General features: G+C 44.6%; 1 protein-coding gene and 1 pseudogene across 1 annotated transcript in view; both read right to left on the bottom strand.

The window, feature by feature from the left end:
- Positions 1-21,493, bottom strand: part of LOC126195692 (uncharacterized) — a 432,385-nt gene that overhangs the window by 291,974 nt on the left and 118,918 nt on the right. The window lies entirely within an intron of this gene.
- On the bottom strand, positions 345-462 carry LOC126195854 (5S ribosomal RNA; annotated as a pseudogene).

Genomic DNA, 21,493 nt, shown 5'->3' with positions numbered 1-21,493 from the left:
GCGCATTGAGCTACAGCAGACAGTTCTGAGTATGGCGAGTCGTGTACTGTCTCCTGTTCAGTTTGCTGAGTCTACAAGCTGCAGTATTCGTCCGTCGTTGACCAGCTCTGGCCACTACGTAAGCATTACTCAGAGGCATAGTAGCACTCTGTTTCAGGCCACAAGTGGCCCATCAGGACCATCCGACCGCAGTGTCATGCTCAGCTGAGGATGCAGATAGGCGGGGCGTGTGTTCAGCACACCGCTCTCCCAGTCTTTATGATGGTTTTCTTTGACCGGAGCCGCTACTATTCGGTCGAGTAGATCCTCATTTGGCATCACGAGGCTGAGTGCACCCCGAAAAATGGCAACAGCGCATGGCGGCCCGGATGGTCACCCATCCAAGTGCCGGCCGCGCCCGACAATGCTTAACTTCGGTGATCTGACGGGAACCGGTATATCCACTGCGGCAAGGCCGTTGCCCCAGAGGCATAGTGACAAGACTTTAATATTTTAGACGCCTTGTAATAATTTCAAACGTCTAATTGTGCTGGATAGAAGAAGAAGCATAACTTAATTTGCGTATCTCTTCACATACAGGGTGTCCCATTTATCTTGACCGCCCTAAATAACTGTTTATCCAGATGCAAATTACAACATATTTCAAGCAAATGGTCTTTAGCCCTCAGGGGGACATTAATCAGCATGATTGCCTTCGTTGTACCTTTGTTTTTTACAAAGATATGAACAGCGGTATGACTTTTTTAAATGGTATCCTGTATTTTTTATTCGGTAATTTATTTCCTCTCCTAAAGACCTATTCAAAAATGTATCGCAGTGTTCCATTCACTGAAACACAACGTTATTAATTACATAACACAACACTGACTTTGAGCCAAGGATCAAAAACTCGTCCACTTGCTGCAGTTGTCAGACAACAAATGAAAACCAAGTAAAAACATAACACAAAATTGACTTTGACTCTCCTGTACCATTGCCCAGGAGTAAAATATTCAAAGCCGGCCGTGGTGGCCAAGCGGTTAAAGGCGCTACAGTCTGGAACCGCGCGACCGCTACGGTCCCAGGTTCGAATCCTGCCTCGGGCATGGATGTGTGTGATGTCCTTAGGTTAGTTAGGTTTAAGTAGTTCTAAGTTCTAGGGGACTGATGACCTTAGAAGTTAAGTCCCATAGTGCTCAGAGCCATTTGAACCATTTTTTAAAACATTCAAAGGTGCTGGACACCGATACATTGGAGCACTCGTTGAATGAAAGAATTATTTACTGCTTCCAGTGTTGCCTGCTGAAGAGAATTACAACCAAGCACGACACGTTCTTGTATGTCCTCTGGAGTTGTTGGAATATCACGATAGACAACATCTTTAATACATCCCCCCCCCAAAAAAAAGTCCAGAGGATTAAATCAGGAGTCCTTACAGGCCAAGTAACTGTTGCTCCTAGACCAATCGATCTGGAAGGATACCTTCGGTTCAGAACACGACGTGTACGCAAGGCATTGTGTGCTGGACATCCATAGTGTTGATACCACATAAGCTTTCTGGTTCTTAGCGGAACTTCATCCAGAAGAGGAGGAAGAATTCGTCTGAGGAAGTTGGCATACGCTGTGCCGTTTAGACTACCGTTGATGAAATAAGGGCCAATAATTGAAGTACAAAGCATCCCACACCAGACGTTAACTCTCCATTGACGCTGATGTTCCACCTGACTAAGCCATCGTGGGTTGTCGCTGGACCGATGACGTGTGTTCCTTGTATTTACCTGTCCTCTGAGAAGGAACATTCATCGGTAAATAGAACATTAGAGAAGAAGTTAGAGTTGGCGAGGATTTGCTGTTGTGCCCACTGACAGAACTGTACACGGTTCTGGAAATCATTCCCATGCAATTCTTGATGTAGGTGTACAAAGTAAGGATGGTACCGGTGACGTGTAAGAATACGATGTACACTGGTTTAAGGAATGCCAATCTCGTGTTCAAGCTGTCGTGTGCGCACATGTGGATTCACAGCAACGGAAGCGAGACCAGTAACTTCGGCACCTTCGTCTGTGCGAGTGCTACAACGATTGCGTTGTCGAGAATTGAAACTTCCCGTTTCCTGAAGCGTCGCAACAAGACCAGAAAACATCCGTTGGGAAGGTGGATTGTTGTCAGGATATTGCTCTCTGTACAGTTCCGCTGCCTGCGTAGCTTTTCGCCTACCTTCAACAACAACAACAACAATAAAAGAAACGTTATGTCGATGCAGTTTGTAGGAAGGACAGCCTTTAATGTATGCCTACTCTGTTTAAAAGGACTAAACTACTGTACTAAATGTACCCGTACATAAGAAAACAGTATTGCAATTAATGTTCTGCTAACTGACATTCCCCATAGATGAGTAGCATTTCTACCTTCGTTGGTGTACACTCTACTAACACAACTTTTAAACTGACGATGGTTGACTGAATAACGGGTGAGCATTCTGCTAATGTTTACATTTGTCCTCTGTCAACGTCAGCACGTGGATGTGTTCCATTACCCCGAGTACCTGCACTAAGCGCTGGGAGCGTCAACGTCAATGTTGTGTTATGTAATTAATAACGTTGTGTTTCAGTGAATGGTACACTGTGAAACATTTTTAAATAGGTCTTTAGGAGAGAAAATGAATTACGGAATAAAAGATACAGGGTGCCATTTAAAAAAAGCCATGCCGCTGTTCATATCTTTGTAAAAAACAAAGCTACAACGAAGGCAATCACGCTGACTGATGTCCACCTGACGGCTAAAAAACATTTGATTGAAACATTTTTTTATTTGCATTTGGACAAACAGTTATTTAGGGTGGTCAAGATAAATGGGACCCCTGTATAATAAATATCATTTTATTACTAATTGTTGGGAATCTTTCCGATTGAGGATAACCTACGCCGTCCTCCTGCAGTCCCAATACTCGGAATTTTTCAAGGGTGGGAAAGGAATCCGTGCCCTTTCATAGGAACCATTCCGGCGTTCGCCTGGAAACATTTATTGAGGTCACGGAAAACCTAAATCTGGATGGCCCGGCGCGGATTTGAACCGTCGTTTTTCCGTATGCGAGCCCAGAGTGTTAACCATCTCTCTCGGTGGCATCTTAGAGGGGGAGGACTTACTAGTGAGGTGACTGAGGAAGAAATCGAAAAAAATGGCTCTAAGCACTATGGGACTTAACATCTGGGGTCATCAGTCCCCTAGACTTAGAACTACTTAAACCTAACTAACGTAAGGACAACACACACATCCATGCCAGAGGCAGGATTCGAACCTGCGACCGTAGCGGTCTCGCGGTCCCAGACTGTAGCGCCTAGGACCTCTCGGCCATAGAGGCTGGCATGAAGAAACTGGCGTCGATGTGGAAGACACAGGTAGTCTAGTATTAGAGTCAGAATTAAAGCGAGTTTTGGAAGGCTTGAGCCAAAGTAAGACAGAAGGGATAGATAACATTCTTTCGGAATCGTTGGAGAAGTGTCAACTAAACGACTATCCAAGTTGGTGTATATCTGGAGACATACCATCAGACCGGCAAAGAAAAGAACCTATCGAAAACACTAACAAAAGGCGTAAAGAGGGTAAAAACTATAGGGGAGGATGGAGACTAGAATACACCCAGCAAATCTTTGAGACAGCAGGGTGCAAGCGATACTGAAATGAAGAGGTTGGCACCAGGGCATAATTCCTGGCGTGACGCGTTAAACCGGTCAGAAAATTGGCGTATTAGTACAAAAAAAAAGGGGAAATAATGTGGTTCATCACAACTCCGTTCTGTCGTATTGCTGTAGAATCAGTAATGTCAACATTCAACAGTTATGTTTCAGTCATGTACCTCACACAGAAATAACAGAGCGAGGTCGAGGTATCGAAACGGCGCTGCTTAAATCTTGTAGTACGGCGTCAGAACAGGTTAACACGTTGCAAGCTTTCCAAACTGTCCATTGTACTACTGCTTCTAGTGCCAAAGTAACGATTCCAGAAATCTATCGAAACGACGTAGTGGTTAAGGACCTGGAATTACATTTGGAACGATGGGATATCAAACGTTATCTTTGCTAGTTAACGTTAACTGGATCATTTCGTATTTTAATAGGTATCCACATGAATATGGATTTCAGATCTGCGTCTTTCCGTTCAATTTTAGGTCACGTGTTTTCCGTACATATAGCTCAAGACGAATATCGCCGTGATTCTTCTTAAAAAAATAAAGCTGATTTCCTCCCCAATCCTTGCCAATTTTACGTTGTGCTCTGTCTACAATGGCTTCGTTGATATCGTGTCAAGTCCAACTATTCACTCCTTCCTAAACGATTCCTGGACAGACTGGCATATAACCTTATAGCTCTCTTTTCAATATACTTCTTATTAGTCATCTGCACTATACATTTTCTAGCACCTCTTCGTTTTGAGTTATAGATGTCCATGTGATTTTTTAAAAACTTTGTGTGATATCATATCCAATTTTTCTTCCATGATGTGCTGAGCTCTAGAATTACATATTTCTTTGCCTCCACCAGTCTGTTTTGATCTCATATTTTCTTCGAAGGTGATAGTTAATCTTACTTTCGGCAATCAAGAATTTTTTTCAGTTCTTACGATGTGCTTCGTCAGTTTCTATGTTTCGTAAGCCACTTCTCTCCTCGCTACTACTCTTCATCATTTTCGACATTGATTGGTTCATTTCTAACACATATTCTGTGTTTAGTACACTCTTCATTTATTTCAAAAAGTTTTATTCAATTTTTATAATTCCTTTCTACTTTCGGACAGAAGAGTTATGCCTGTAAACTCTAGCACTGATATTTGTTTCTTCCGTTCCTGAAAATTTATTGCCTTTTATTTTACTTTTATTAGGCGTATATTAGCTGGTGATAAACTGCAACCACGTCTTACATTTCGCTTCTTACGAATATGCCATTCTTGACGTTACTCATCTGCAAATCTCATTTACCTAAATCAGATATTGTAGAGAAGTCATCAGTCCCCACACTGTATTCCTGTTCTTTAATGAATTTCTATTTCACACGATAATACATACTGCAATGAATGAAAGCCGTTCGTGCGCATCACTGCTGAGTTATTCATATGTTCCTTGATCCTACAGTACCAACAATGAGTAAACGTGTGTTCATACAGAATCCGAATAAATGTTCTACTATGAATTAACCAATAAAGATCACATTTGCACGTGAAATTATTACATATTCAGCAGAGATCATTTATATATATACACTCCCGGAAATGGAAAAAAGAACACATTGACACCGGTGTGTCAGACCCACCATACTTGCTCCGGACACTGCGAGAGGGCTGTACAAGCAATGATCACACGCACGGCACAGCGGACACACCAGGAACCGCGGTGTTGGCCGTCGAATGGCGCTAGCTGCGCAGCATTTGTGCACCGCCGCCGTCAGTGTCAGCCAGTTTGCCGTGGCATACGGAGCTCCATCGCAGTCTTTAACACTGGTAGCATGCCGCGACAGCGTGGACGTGAACCGTATGTGCAGTTGACGGACTTTGAGCGAGGGCGTATAGTGGGCATGCGGGAGGCCGGGTGGACGTACCGCCGAATTGCTCAACACGTGGGGCGTGAGGTCTCCACAGTACATCGATGTTGTCGCCAGTGGTCGGCGGAAGGTGCACGTGCCCGTCGACCTGGGACCGGACCGCAGCGACGCACGGATGCACGCCAAGACCGTAGGATCCTAAGCAGTGCCGTAGGGGACCGCACCGCCACTTCCCAGCAAATTAGGGACACTGTTGCTCCTGGGGTATCGGCGAGGACCATTCGCAACCGTCTCCATGAAGCTGGGCTACGGTCCCGCACACCGTTAGGCCGTCTTCCGCTCACGCCCCAACATCGTGCAGCCCGCCTCCAGTGGTGTCGCGACAGGCGTGAATGGAGGGACGAATGGAGACGTGTCGTCTTCAGCGATGAGAGTCGCTTCTGCCTTGGTGCCAATGATGGTCGTATGCGTGTTTGGCGCCGTGCAGGTGAGCACCACAATCAGGACTGCATACGACCGAGGCACACAGGGCCAACACCCGGCATCATGGTGTGGGGAGCGATCTCCTACACTGGCCGTACACCACTGGTGATCGTCGAGGGGACACCGAATAGTGCACGGTACATCCAAACCGTCATCGAACCCATCGTTCTACCATTCCTAGACCGGCAAGGGAACTTGCTGTTCCAACAGGACAATGCACGTCCGCATGTATCCCGTGCCACCCAACGTGCTCTAGAAGGTGTAAGTCAACTACCCTGGCCAGCAAGATCTCCGGATCTGTCCCCCATTGAGCATGTTTGGGACTGGATGAAGCGTCGTCTCACGCGGTCTGCACGTCCAGCACGAACGCTGGTCCAACTGAGGCGCCAGGTGGAAATGGCATGGCAAGCCGTTCCACAGGACTACATCCAGCATCTCTACGATCGTCTCCATGGGAGAATAGCAGCCTGCATTGCTGCGAAAGGTGGATATACACTGTACTAGTGCCGACATTGTGCATGCTCTGTTGCCTGTGTCTATGTGCCTGTGGTTCTGTCAGTGTGATAATGTGATGTATCTGACCCCAGGAATGTGTCAATAAAGTTTCCCCTTCCTGGGACAATGAATTCACGGTGTTCTTATTTCAATTTTCAGGAGTGTGTATATATATATATATATATATATATATATATATATATATATATATATATATATATAAAGAGCGTCATGTATAGACGCTTTACAAACTAAACTGTGGAGCGTTATCTAATTAACTCGGCAGGTAGTCTAGATCTTTCAGGTCAGTAGTGTAAAATGCTGTACATAATTTACACACTAGTGGCATAAGAAAATTTGAAGGTGTGACAAGTTCCGTTAGCAAACGCATTCTCAATAATACAGAGTATACATGAAATGGGTGATAGTGTCGAGAGAGATGTTACTTCACAAAAGAAAATCAAGAAATATTGTGCCTGTATAATTGTCGTTCAGTAATAGAACGAGCGGCATAGTAATCAGTGTTGGTTTTTAGAAGTACCTGAAATCGTGAAACCACCTGAGGACCATACAGAATCTCTGTCAGATACTATACCAATTTACGAATGAATTAGCTCCACTCATGGCCATAACTAGCTCGTAATCGAGAAGCAATATATATCTGTGCACTTTATGGACTATAAAAATTTTTTAGCTTTCCCCTCCACAATTTATGAATTACAGTTAGTAAGTCACGTGTCATGACTAATACATAGAAGTAAACCTTAGTTATAGGTAAAGCAAATGACAGTTTTCTATTTATTGAAAGACTGCTTAGCAACGGCAGTTTTTCTCTGTAGGAGATCATTTACAAAACCTTTGTATGACCCATGGTCGTGTTTTGTTCATGTGAGTTTGTTCCAGATCAACTCGAACTTTTAATCAGTTCGACTTTAGAATGTACCTAAAGGGTAAATACTGCCGTTGGAAATAGTTCATAGCCTATTAGCACCTAATTATTCTGTCACCAAGTCAATTCCAAGGACTGCCAGCGTAAGTTGCACGCGCTGTCTCAGATATTATTTGTCTATGAAAATTACTTCCCAGAATGTGACATAACCTCTGAAGAGCAACACCGATCAAAATTAAAATCCGCCGACCCATGACCGATGGGAAGTACGCAGAAACGTTGCAACCGAAGGATTTTCATTTAAATCCTTTACCTTCGATTTCAATAAATAAATATGGAACTCTTTCCTCCTTCTGACACTATGACACTAAAAAGAATAAGATTAGCACATTCTAAAATAAATAATTAGCCATCCATCTCTCTTAAATTAATATTCATTACAAATATTCTATATGTTTATATTTGTGCCGTGCAAACAGAAGGTTGATATGCACTGAGATGACAAAAGCCACGGGATAACGACATGCACATATACAGATGGCGGTAGTATCACGTACACAAAGAATAAAAGGGCAGTGCATTAGCGAAGCTATCATTTGTACTTTGGTGGTTCACGTGAGGAGATGTCCCACGTGTTTATGGTCGCACGTCAGGAATTAACAGGCTCTGAATGCGGAATGGTAGTTGGAGCTAGACGCAGTGTACATTCCATTTCGGAAATTGTTAGGAATTTCAATACTCCGAGATCCACAGTGTCAAAGCGTGTGCTGAGAATTCCACATTTCAGGCGTTATCTCTCACCACGGACAACACAGTGGCCGTCAGCCTTCACTTAACAACCGAGAGCAGCGGCGTTTACGTAGAGTTGTCAATGCTAACAGCCAAGCAGCACTGTGTGAAATAGCCGCAGAAATCAATGTGGGGCGTACAGCACAGTGCGGTGAAAATTTGGCATTAATGGATTATGAAAGCAGATGACAGACGCGAGTGCCTTTGCTGACGGCACGACATCGCCTGCTGCGCCTCTCCTACGATCGTGACAACGTCTGTTGGACCTTACAACTGGAAAACTGCGGCCTGGTCAGATGAGTCCCGATTTCAGTTGGTAAGAGCTAATTGAAGGATTGTAGTGTGACATAGACCCCACATAATCATGGAGCCAACTAGTCAACAAGGCACTGTGCAAGGTGGTACTTCTACATCTACATCTACATCTACATGGTTACTCCGCAATTCACGCTTAAGTGCCTGGCAGAGGGTTCATCGAACCATTTTCATACTACTTCTCTACCATTCCACTCTCGAATGGCGCGTGGGAAAATGGAACACCTAAATCTTTCCGTTCGAGCTCCGATTTCTCTTATTTTATTATGATGATCATTTCTCCCTACGTAGGTGGGTGTCAACAAAATATTTTCGCATTCGGAAGAGAAAGTTCGTGATTGAAATTTCGTAAAAAGATCTCGCGCAAAGAAAACCGCCTTTGTTTCAGTGACTGCCACCGCAACTCGCGTATCATATCAGTGACACTGTCACCCCTATTGCGCGCTAACACGAAAAGGGCTGCGCTTCTTTGCACTTTTTCGTTGTCCTCCATCAATCTCGCCTGGTAAGGATCCCACACTGCCGGCCGCGGTGGTCTAGCGGTTCTGGCGCTGCAGTCCGGAACCGCGGGACTGCTACGGTCGCATGTTCGAATCCTGCCTCGGGCATGGGTGTGTGTGATGTCCTTAGGTTAGTTAGGTTTAAGTAGTTCTAAGTTCTAGGGGACTTATGACCTAATATGTTGAGTCCCATAGTGCTCAGAGCCATTTGAACCATTTTTTTGATCCCACACTGCGCAGCATTATTCCAGCAGAGATCGGACAAGTGTAATGTAGGCTGTCTCCTTAGTGTGTATGTCGCATCTTCTAAGTGTTCTGCCAACAAAGCGCAGTCATTCTTTCGCCTTCCGCACAATATTACCTACGTGGTCTTTCCAATTTAAGTTGCTTGTCATTGTAATTCCTAGGTATTTAGTCGAATTCCTAGGTATTTAGTCGAATTTATCGTATACCCAAAATTTTTCGGATTTCTTGTAGTACCCATGTGGATGACGTCTCACGTTTCTTTGTTAATGCCAATTTCCACTTTTGGCACTATATAGAAATTCTTTCTAGATTATTTTGTAACTGGAAATGATCGTCTGATGATTTTACTAGACGGTAAATTACAGAGTCATCTGCAAACAGTCTAAGGGGGCTGATCAGATTATCACCTAGATCATTTATGTAAATCAGGAACAGCAGAGGGCCTATGACACTACCTTGCGGAACGCCAGATATCACTTCTGTTCTACTCGATGATTTACCGTCTATCACTACGAACTGAGACTTCTCTGAGAGGAAATCACGAATCCAATCACACAACTGAGACGATACTCCATATGCACGCAGTTTGATTAATAGTCACTTGTGAGGGACAGTATCAAAAGCCTTCTGGAAATCTAGGAATATGGAATCGATCTGAGATCCTTTGTCGACAGCACTCATTACTTCATGAGAATAAAGACCTAGCTGCGTTGCACAAGAGTCCTATTTTCTGAATTCGTGCTGGTTATGTATCAATATGTCATTTTCGTCAAGGTGATTCATAATGTTCGGGTACAGTATATGCTCCAAAATCCTACTGCAAATTGAGGTTAGTGATATGGGTCTGCAATTCAATGGGTTACACCTATTTCCTTTCTTGAATATTGGTGTGACCTGTGCTACTTTCCAGTCTTTAGTACAGACCTTTCGCCAAGTGAGCGTTTGTGTATGATTGCTAAGAAAGGCACTATTGTGTCTGCATACTCTGAAAGGAACCTGATTGGTATACCATCTGGACCGGAAGACTTGCCTTCTCCACAATGGTGTGGGCTCTGTTTACATGGAATCGACTGGGTCCTCTGAACCAGCTGAATTAATCATTGACTGGAAACGGCTATTTTCGGCTACTTGAAGACTATTTGAAGTCATTCATGACTTCATGTTTCCAAACTGCAATGCGCCATGTCACTGGGTCACCAAAAATTCGCGATTGGTTTGAAGAACATTCTGCACAATTCGAGCAAATGATCTGGCCATCGGTCGACATGCTTCCCATCGAACGTTTATGTGACATAGTTTGTGCACAAAATCCTGCACCGACAACGCTTCTCGTTTCTGGACGGCTACAGACAGAGCTTGGTTGAATGTTTCCCCATGGAACTTACGACGACTTGTAGAGTCCATGCACGCCGAGTCGCCGCACTACGCTTGGCAATAGGAGGTTTGACACGATATTAGGAGGCATCCCATGACTTTTGTCTCCTCAGTGTAAGTTTAACGTGTGTATCTGTATCTACCTGTGGCGTCGTATCTCTCAAACTAAACGCCCGATATTTAAATGCAGTCTTTTTTTATTTTATTTTTTTATTTGACAACTAGTTTAATCTGGATGGTTCTTAGCCATGTTCCATGTCGTTTAAATTTCATCAATAAATTAAGTATACATGTTATCCGACAGTGTGCTCTCTTAATATATGCAACGTAATATATAAGAACTTCATCCTGTTACGTAGAACAGAATGTAGATCTAAATAAAAGTCGCCGAGTAAATATGTTTATTTTTGTGATTGACCACCACTGATGATTTTTGTCTTTTGGAGTCACACGTTCCAGCACCAACGAAACGGAAAAACGGCGATTGTGACTCAACTGCAAAAGATTAACATATACTCTCACAGACATTTTTGTAATTCTTTTTGAAGTCTACAATTCAGTAGTAACTCAAATGATTTTACCCTAATAGTTTAGGCAGCGTATTGCAAGAGAGCGCCGTGACAGCCCACTTTCTTCCGACTTGTAGAATTATCGCCACTCATTATTGCTTTCGTTACGTAAATTAACAAAATATATACTAAAGCATAGTTAACGAATGGATGTGTGAATTAAAAAAAGAAACACGTAAATCACATAAGTGAACAAAATTTAAAAAAAAATGTCGAATTAATAATGTCAGGTTAAAACTCAAAGACGCACGTGCGATATTGCATTGCCAAAATCTTGCACCTATAATAATATTTATGAAAATATATCTACTGTCAAAATACGCAAATTTCGGCAAGAGTTCGCGTCGCAGTTTCATGTTTCGTCACGGGAGGTATTTGTGTGAATGTGGGTATAGAGCGTCAATCGTGTGGTGTCTGTTAGCAAAACATGAAATTTAAAAAGCATGAAATACAACATAAATTAAAATAAAAAGATTTACTAGTTTCCTCTTGATAACTTCATACTTCAAAGTGATCGCTCTCGCGAATATAACGCCAGAAGAGCTAACGCTATCTTCGCTTCAGACCACTCGCCTAAAGATCACGGCACACAATCTAAGTATGTAAAAACTGAAATAAGTAGACCAGTCGTAACTAGAAGAAGTGCTATTTGTTACTACACAAGCTTATATTCCTTTGCTGCTATAATCGTCTGTTTCACGTATTTCCGACTAATAACTGATGTGAAATCCCTTTCAGATTGATTCCCTGTTATTTCATTAAAACATAGATTTCTTCTTCTTTCGCCAGATCGTATTCTTTTTGCTACACTTCACGAGAAACTGTTCCACACACTTCAATGGAATAGATATTCCAACTGCTTCACTTTCCGTTAACTTCGCCACGTTAAAAATTAACTCATGGCGCTCTATTTCCAAGCACTATTCTACCCCCTTCCCAACCATACTTTTGAAGATACCGTCCCAAACAGCAAAAGCGATGCAGGTGGCAGGGAATGCAAATGGTCTGAGTCACCTATTACCCGTTTAACGCAACTTTTTCGAAACAGACCCGCTCAGCTCATAAACCGACATCTGTCAATGGACCACGAAGATTCATTTGCACTGTGTATTTTGTGTAAGAGCCACTCTGATGCGAATCGCGCTTTACCGACCACTGGTATAGATAAATCCGGGCGGGCGTTATGGCGAGGTACCATCATTTCACTCCGGTTCCCCATCGTTGTCCTTGGATGTCGTCTGCAAGACGTCCCAGACGTTGACAATAAATATCTGCAATGATAATTACACCTCGGGGAAGTAATCCGTATTACATCACACCACCGCTGTTCCACAAGATGCATAACATTGCCTTTTGTGGACGCGAGCTGGCCTTTGTACGGAGAGCTGCTGCTTTGTTGGGTTCAACCATTCCTTTCTTTTCCTTGTGTCACTAGTAATGATACCGGATAGGTGCGGTCGATGTTCTTGATGACCAAATGATGATGGCTAAGCAGAGATGTACATACGGCAACCCGCTGATTTATGTGATTTTGGCTTAGAGCCCACACACTCGATTTTTGAACTTTTCCCATTGAATGCATATGTTACACGATGGTGGAATGATCACATTTCATCACATTTGCCAGTTCTCGAGTTCATTGACGTAGATCATTGTGTATTAATGCGATTAAACCATCATCATCAAACGTCGAACGTTTTTTGAACCTGGTGACTTAATAATGTCAAAACGATTCTCGTCAAAAGAGAAAACCATTTTCTTGCCGTGCTGTGTACAATGGCTTTATCCCCACACACGTATGAAATGTTTATGACTTCCCCCGCTGCTGTCACCTCTCTATTGAACTCAGACAGAGGAACTTATAGGAAATGTCCCGGTTTCTCCACTAGGCACTCCATTTTCTAGTGTCCACAGCTCCAAATGACAAAATGACAATATGTAAACTCAAATAGCGATATCGAACCACAAATAAAAAATAACAACAGATAAATAAACCAATAGAAACTGGAATACCAACATGCAAAACAAAAATGTACGCATTTATGCACCAGCCTAATACATCAGACCATGGACGGAAGGAAGATCAGTTGGGCAGCGCGAGATTGCGATTCTTCTAACGATGCAACTCAATGTGTCGAACAGGTGTCACCTAGCGTATTATGGTTCCATCTATTTACACTCCTGGAAATTGAAATAAGAACACCGTGAATTCATTGTCCCAGGAAGGGGAAACTTTATTGACACATTCCTGGGGTCAGATACATCACATTATCACACTGACAGAACCACAGGCACATAGACACAGGCAACAGAGCATGCACATGTCGGCACTAGTACAGTGTATATCCACCTTTCGCAGCAATGCAGGCTGCTATTCTCCCATGGAGACGATCGTAGAGATGCTGGATGTAGTCCTGTGGAACGGCTTGCCATGCCATTTCCACCTGGCGCCTCAGTTGGACCAGCGTTCGTGCTGGACGTGCAGACCGCGTGAGACGACGCTTCATCCAGTCCCAAACATGCTCAATGGGGGACAGATCCGGAGATCTTGCTGGCCAGGGTAGTTGACTTACACCTTCTAGAGCACGTTGGGTGGCACGGGATACATGCGGACGTGCATTGTCCTGTTGGAACAGCAAGTTCCCTTGCCGGTCTAGGAATGGTAGAACGATGGGTTCGATGACGGTTTGGATGTACCGTGCACTATTCAGTGTCCCCTCGACGATCACCAGTGGTGTACGGCCAGTTTAGGAGATCGCTCCCCACACCATGATGCCGGGTGTTGGCCCTGTGTGCCTCGGTCGTATGCAGTCCTGATTGTGGCGCTCACCTGCACGGCGCCAGACACGCATACGACCATCATTGGCACCAAGGCAGAAGCGACTCTCATCGCTGAAGACGACACGTCTCCATTCGTCCCTCCATTCACGCCTGTCGCGACACCACTGGAGGCGGGCTGCACGATGTTGGGGCGTGAGCGGAAGACGGCCTAACGGTGTGCGGGACCGTAGCCCAGCTTCATGGAGACGGTTGCGAATGGTCCTCGCCGATACCCCAGGAGCAACAGTGTCCCTAATTTGCTGGGAAGTGGCGGTGCGGTCCCCTACGGCACTGCGTAGGATCCTACGGTATTGGCGTGCATCCGTGCGTCGCTGCGGTCCGGTCCCAGGTCGACGGGCACGTGCACCTTCCGCCGACCACTGGCGACAACATCGATGTACTGTGGAGACCTCACGCCCCACGTGTTGAGCAATTCGGCGGTACGTCCACCCGGCCTCCCGCATGCCCACTATACGCCCTCGCTCAAAGTCCGTCAACTGCACATACGGTTCACGTCCACGCTGTCGCGGCATGCTACCAGTGTTAAAGACTGCGATGGAGCTCCGTATGCCACGGCAAACTGGCTGACACTGACGGCGGCGGTGCACAAATGCTGCGCAGCTAGCGCCATTCGACGGCCAACACCGCTGTTCCTGGTGTGTCCGCTGTGCCGTGCGTGTGATCATTGCTTGTACAGCCCTCTCGCAGTGTCCGGAGCAAGTATGGTGGGTCTGACACACCGGTGTCAATGTGTTCTTTTTTCCATTTCCAGGAGTGTATTTATTGAGTTAATGTTCTGTTCAAGAATTTTGCATGCGCTTGTGCCTGGGGAAGTTGTATAAATTTTTCCACTTGCTGTTTTGGTGTTTACTCTTTTGCCTCTTGTATGAAACGGTGATACTTCGAATACATGTTATTGTGGCCGATATACGGACAGTGACATTTTCTGTTCCTGGTAAACTGCGCATGTGGTCAGTTGTGATATACGTGTACTAATACACCGTGTTTCTGTTGGAGATCCATGCTCTGACGTATTGACATGTTTTAGTGCGAGCAATCTATGAGCTGGAATGATATTGTCACTCTGCAGCAGAGTGTGCGCTGATATAAAACTTCCTGGCAGATTAAAACTGTGTGCTGGACCGAGACTCGAACTCGGGACCTTTGCGTTTCGCGGTCAAGTGCTCTACCAACGGTCTCGAGTTCGAGTCTCGGTCCAGCACACAGTTTTATCTACCAGGAAGTTTCATATCAGCGCACACTCCGCTGCAGAGTGAAAATCTCATTCTGGAAACATCCCCCAGGCTGTGGCTAAGCCATATCTCCGCAATATCCTTTCTTTCAGGAGTGCTAGTTCTGCAAGGTTCGCAGGAGAGTTTCTGTAAAGTTTGGAAGGTAGGAGGCGAGGTAGAGGCAGAAGTAGAGCTTTGAGGACGGGGAGTGAGTCGTGCTTGGGTAGCTCAGATTGTAGAGCACTTGCCCATGCAAGGCAAAGGCCCGAGTTCGAGTCTCGGTCCGGCACACAGTTTTAATCTGCCAGGAAGTTTCAATCTATGAGCTGTTGTATATGAATTATTACTATTCTCCGCACACTATAGAATCGGACGGCTTCTGTTTATCTTTTGTCGTTGTGTACTAATTCCCACTACTGCAGCCAGTGACTTAAGTTCTGTAATAAACGTGCTTCATTAACTTTATACATATGTGGGTATGTACCTTGATTCGGGGGAGGGGACCAAACTGCGAGGACATCGGTCCCATCGGATTAGGGGAGAATGGGTAAGGAAGTAGGTCGTCTCGTTTCACAGGAACCATCCGGCATTCCTCCCTAATGCGAGTCCAGCGTACTAACCACTGCGCCACTTCGCTCGGTTTATGCACAGGACGTTAGGGGTATAAGTTAAGTGGTTTGTGATCATTGGTACCTTAATCTGTATTGGCTATAGGGTGTTAATTGTTTTTTCTCTGCGTCTAACCGTCTACCCGCAAACACGTCACAGTTTACTACCTGACGTTTTCTGCACGGTCGTAACTCCATCACTCAGTGCATTACGCTTGTCAGTGTAGACTAACCGCTTTGCATCCGCATTTCAATACCTGACTTACAACCCAGGGGAAAATAAGCATTAACCGCTTGCTCCTGCCACACGTACATAGCGGCATTAACCAACCTAAAAGCATACTGCTCATAATAGCTATATACAGGGTGTAAATTTTAAGTTGACAAACCAGAATAACTCGAAAAATAAGCTTCACACGAAAAAATGTGTAGAATCCAAAGTTGATTATTTTCGAGGGGGACATCTGATGGTGCTAAAATTAGCCCGCCACCCCAGCCTGCTGGAGGTGGGGCGGGAGGCAACTAAAAATTTCAAATGGGAACCCCCATTTTTTATTGCAGAATCAGATTCTACGTAAAACAACTACGTACATTTTGTCTTAAAGATTTGTTTTGATTCTTGGTAGTTGGAGCTGTAATTCAAGAAAATCCATGTTCTCATTTTGACGTGGGAAATGGTTACGGATAAATAAAAAATGAGTTCACTAGATAGTAAGTAGGATGCTTGGTTAGCTAGTTACATAGTCAAATGATTTGTTTGATAATTAAAAGTTGTATGGCCTTACGACCACAAAACAAACAAAACTTATCCGAATCTGTGGAAGAAATTAATACAGTATTTGGGTCAATATTTGCAAAACTCTAATTCCTCTCACTCGAACCCCACCCTATGGAGAGTGAGGGAGAGTTTTAGTTTTAGCGCATCAAAATTTACGAAGTTAATAAGTATTTTTTATTTACCCGTAACCATTTTCCACGCAAAAATGAGAACAAGGTTTTTCTTGAATTACAGCGCCAACTACCAAGAATCAAAACAAATGTTTAAGACAAAATGTAAGTAGATTTTTATGTAGAATCTGATTCTGCAATAAAAAATGGGGACTCCTATTTGAAATTTACCCCCTGTATATTAACATGCAGATGAAGTAAATACTGTGTCAGTGTTGTTCAGTACATTGCCCACGGTCACCAACAAAATAAGTCTGTACTTATACCCTGTATAGTCGAGTGCTGCAGGGCTAAGCTAGTTGTCTTACAGAGGAATCTCGCTTAGTTCAAAGTCTTACTATTCTGTGTAATGCTGTCTCCATCGAGCGTCATCATTTCTGTGTTTAAACCATAGTCAAGGCATCTGCGTATGTTACTTTTCCTTTAATGTAATTCATATTATTCGCTCGCCAGAGCGCTTTAGTCACACGCATTGTGAAGATTTTCTTTAAAAATAAAGCCCCCTACAGTCATCCGGCGTTAACTTTATGTTTTGCGACGTTTCACGCCATCGGTCATTTGTCCACAGGAGCTTGAAACGTGGTTCATCTGAGAAGGCCATCTATCGTCACTTAGTGGAGGTCCAATTGCGGTATTGGCGTGCAAGTTCCACCCTTCATCGCCAATGAACAGCAGTCAGCATGAGTACGTGAACAAGGCACCTGCTGCGGAGGCCCATACGCAGCAACGTTTGCCGAACAGTCGTTGAGGAGACACTGTTGATAGCCTCTCGGTTCACCTGGGTGGTTAGCCGCTGAACAGATGCACGTCTATTTGCCTGGATACATCTTCACAGCCGTCGTTCACCACTGTCACCTAGGGTTCTGCTTTTTTACCGTACAGAAGATTTAAAGGGGAAGCGGAAAACCATCATCCGCTAAGCTAAATGCGGATGGAGGTGTGTGATGGTAACAAACGGTTACTGAAGAGGACTGTGGTGAAAAATAAGAGGATGAACACTGACAAAGTCACTGCAGAACTGAATGTCACACTCGTGAATCCTTTCAGTACCAAAACAAGATGAAGGAAGCTCCATAAGCAGTGAATGGAAGGGAGAACGAGAACTCTTAAATCGTTTACCAGTGCCGGTGACACGAAAACGTGGTGCAAAAATCATAAAACCTGGTCTGTGGATCAATGGAAGAAAGTCATTTGGTCACATGTTTTTCCAACTTCTGGCCAATTTCATGTCCCAAGAGTGAAACATGGCGGGGGTCCAGTGATAATTTGGGCAGCCATATCGTGCCACTCCATCAGCACCACGGTTTCTCTGAAAGGCTGCATTACTGCCTTCACTTGACCATTCTGTCTGATCAGCTTCGTCCTATCGTACAACGTTTGTTCCTCAGTGGTGATGCTGTGTTCCAAGACGACACAGCCTCTTCTCACACAGCTCCAGGACCGGTACTGTGAGTACGAGGACGGAGCTTCACTTGTCACCTGCCACCACATTCACCAGATCTCAATATTATTGAGCCTTTGTGGTCTACTTTGAAGAGAAGGATGCCTGATCGCTATCAGCCACCATCATTGTTACCTCAACTATTTTACAGGACGAATGGTACAAGATTCCCTTGAGAACCACACGAAATCCGTATTTATACATCCCAAAGCAACTGGAAGCTGGTTTGCATGCCAACGGGTTTCTTATACCGTATTAAGCACGGTAATGTTTTGTATTTTTGATATTTTCGTATGCAAACTTGTACAAGCACAGTCTCCGCCTTGTCATCGACTGTCGGTAAATACACCATGTGATCAAAAATATCCTGACACATCCAAAAACATACGTTTTTCATATTGGGTGCATTGTGCTGCCACCTACTGCCAGGTACTCCATATCAGCACCTCAGTAGTCATTAGACATCGTGAGGGAGCAGAATGGGACGCTCCGCGGAACTCACGGACTTCGAACGTGGTAGGGTGATTGGGTGTCACTTGTATCATACGTCTGTACGCGAGATTTCCACACTCATAAAAATCCCTATGTCCACTGTTTCCGATGTGGTAGTGAAGTGGAAACGTGAAGGGACACGTACAGCGCAAAAGCATATAGGCCGACTTCGTCTGTTGACTGACAGTTGAAGAAGATCGTAATGTGTAATAAGCACACATCTATCCAGACCATCACACAGGAATTCCAAACTGCATCAGGATCCACTGAAAGTACTATTACAGCTAGGTGGGAGGTGAGAAAACTTGGATTTCATGGCTGCTCGTAAGCCACGTATCACGCCGGTAAATGCCAAACGTTGCCTCGCATGGTTTAAGGAGCGTAAACATTGGACAATTGTACAGTGGAAAAATGTTGTGTGGAGTGACAAATCACGGTACACAATGTGGCGATCCGATGGCTGGGTGTAGGTATGGCGAATGCCCGGTGAATGTCATCTGCCAGCGAATGTAGTGCCAACAGTAAAATTCGAAGGAGGTGGTGTTAAGGTGTGGTCGGGTTTTTCATGGATGGGGCTTGCACCCTTGGTTGTTGTGCGTAGCACTATCACAGCACAGGTCTACATTGGTGCTTGCCACTGCTGAAGAGCTTCGGGGATGGCGACTGCGTCTTTCAACACGATCGAGCACCTGTTCAGAATGTGCGTCCCATGGCGGAGTGGCTACACGAGAGTTACATCCCTATAATGGACTGGCCCGCACATAGTCCTGACCTGAAACCTATAGAATAACTTTAGGATGTCTTGGAACGCCGACTTCGTGCCAGGCCTCACCGACCGACATTGATACATCTCCTCAGTGCATCACTCCCTGAAGAATGGGCTGCCATTCTCCAAGAAACATTCCAGCACCTGATTGAACGCATGCCTGCGAGAGTGAAAGCTGTCATCAAGGGTAAAGGTGGGTTAATGCCATGCTGAATTCCAGCATTGCCGATGGAGGGCGCCACGAACTTGTAAGTCATTTTCAGCCAGGTGTTCGGATACCTTTGATCACATAGTGTATACGTCACGTTGAAGGCCGAAGACATAAAGCAGGAGTAACGCTGCCACCACCAATTTTATTACTGCAGCTCCTTTTTTTAATTTATTTTTTATTTTTTATAGGTCATAATTAAAACTTCGTGACATTTCGTCGTGCTGTTCTGACCTCAATACGCTTCACTTCGCCGCCCTTCTAAAAGCTACTAGTTCGCATGAAACGAGTTGGCCCAATTGTACAATTGGTTTTCGGTTACACCCTGCGCAGGGCTACGAACGGCGCTGCAGGTGCATACGTAGTCCAGTGGGTGCGCAGCACGAGAAATATTTCATTGCAAGCGCACCCTGGGGCACTGCGGACGGACGGCGGGCAGACCAGGTCCGCGGCTATTCTAACTGTAGGAGGAGGAGTACACTTCTGCTACTGCAGTACTGCAGCTACTGGGCCTCCCACTGTGGAATGCACGGTAGGGCTCCATAGTATACAGCAGAAGAGTCACACGTTTTGAAATCCTATTGTTCCAAAGACTGCTTAAATTTCGCGAATTGAATAATAGGAATCAACATGGATTCCGGAAACAGCGATCCTGTGAGACCCAACTCGCTTTATTTGTTCATGAGACCCAGAAAATATTAGATACAGGCTCCCAGGTAGATGCTATTTTTCTTGACTTCCGGAAGGCGTTCGATACAGTTCCGCACTGTCGCCTGATAAACAAAGTAAGAGCCTACGGAATATCAGACCAGCTTTGTGGGTGGATTGAAGAGTTTATAGCAAACAGAACACAGCATGTTGTTCTCAATGGAGAGACGTCTACAGATGTTAAAGTAACCTCTGGCGTGCCACAGGGGTGTGTTATGGAACCATTGCTTTTCACAATATATATAAATGACCTAGTAGAGTTTTCGCGGATGATGCTGTAGTATACAGAGAGGTTGCAGCATTAGAAAATTGCAGCGAAATGCAGGAAGATCTGCAGCGGATAGGCACTTGGTGCAGGGAGTGGCAACTGACCCTTAACGTAGACAAATGTAATGTATTTCGAATACATAGAAAGAAGGTTCCTTTATTGTATGATTATATGATAGCGGAACAAACACCGGTAGCAGTTACTTCTGTAAAATATCTGGGAGTATGCGTACGGAACGATTTGAAGTGGAATGATCATATAAAATTAATTGTTGGTAAGGCGGGTGCCAGGTTGAGTCCTTAGAAATGTAGTCCATCAACAAAGGAGGTGGGTTACAAAACACTCGGTCGACCTATACTTGAGTATTGCTCATCAGTGTGGGATCCGTAACAGGTCGGGTTGACAGAAGAGGTAGCGAAGATCCAAAGAAGAGCTGCGCCTTTCGTCACAGGGTTATTTGGTAAGCGTGATAGCGTTACGGAGATGTTTAATAAACTCAAGTGGCAGACTCTGCAAGAGAGGCGCTCTGCATCGCGGTGTAGCTTGCTGTCCAGGTTTCGAGAGGGTGCGTTTCTGGATGAGGTATCGAATATATTGCTTCCTCCTACTTATACCTCCCGAGGAGATCACGAATGTAAAAGTAGAGAGATTCGAGCGCGCATGGAGGATTTCCGGCAGTCGTTCTTCCCGCGAACCATACGCGACTGGAACAGGAAAGGGAGGTAATGACAGTGGCACGTAAAGTGCCCTCCGCCACAAACCGTTGGGTGGCTTGCGGAGTATAAATGTAGATGTAGATGTAGAATTCTTTTCTGTTTTCTTATTCTCT

The sequence above is a fragment of the Schistocerca nitens genome, chromosome 7, assembly GCF_023898315.1.
Source record: "Schistocerca nitens isolate TAMUIC-IGC-003100 chromosome 7, iqSchNite1.1, whole genome shotgun sequence".
In the NCBI taxonomy this organism is placed as follows: domain Eukaryota; kingdom Metazoa; phylum Arthropoda; class Insecta; order Orthoptera; family Acrididae; genus Schistocerca; species Schistocerca nitens.
This window is presented reverse-complemented; position numbering and strand designations above follow the sequence as displayed.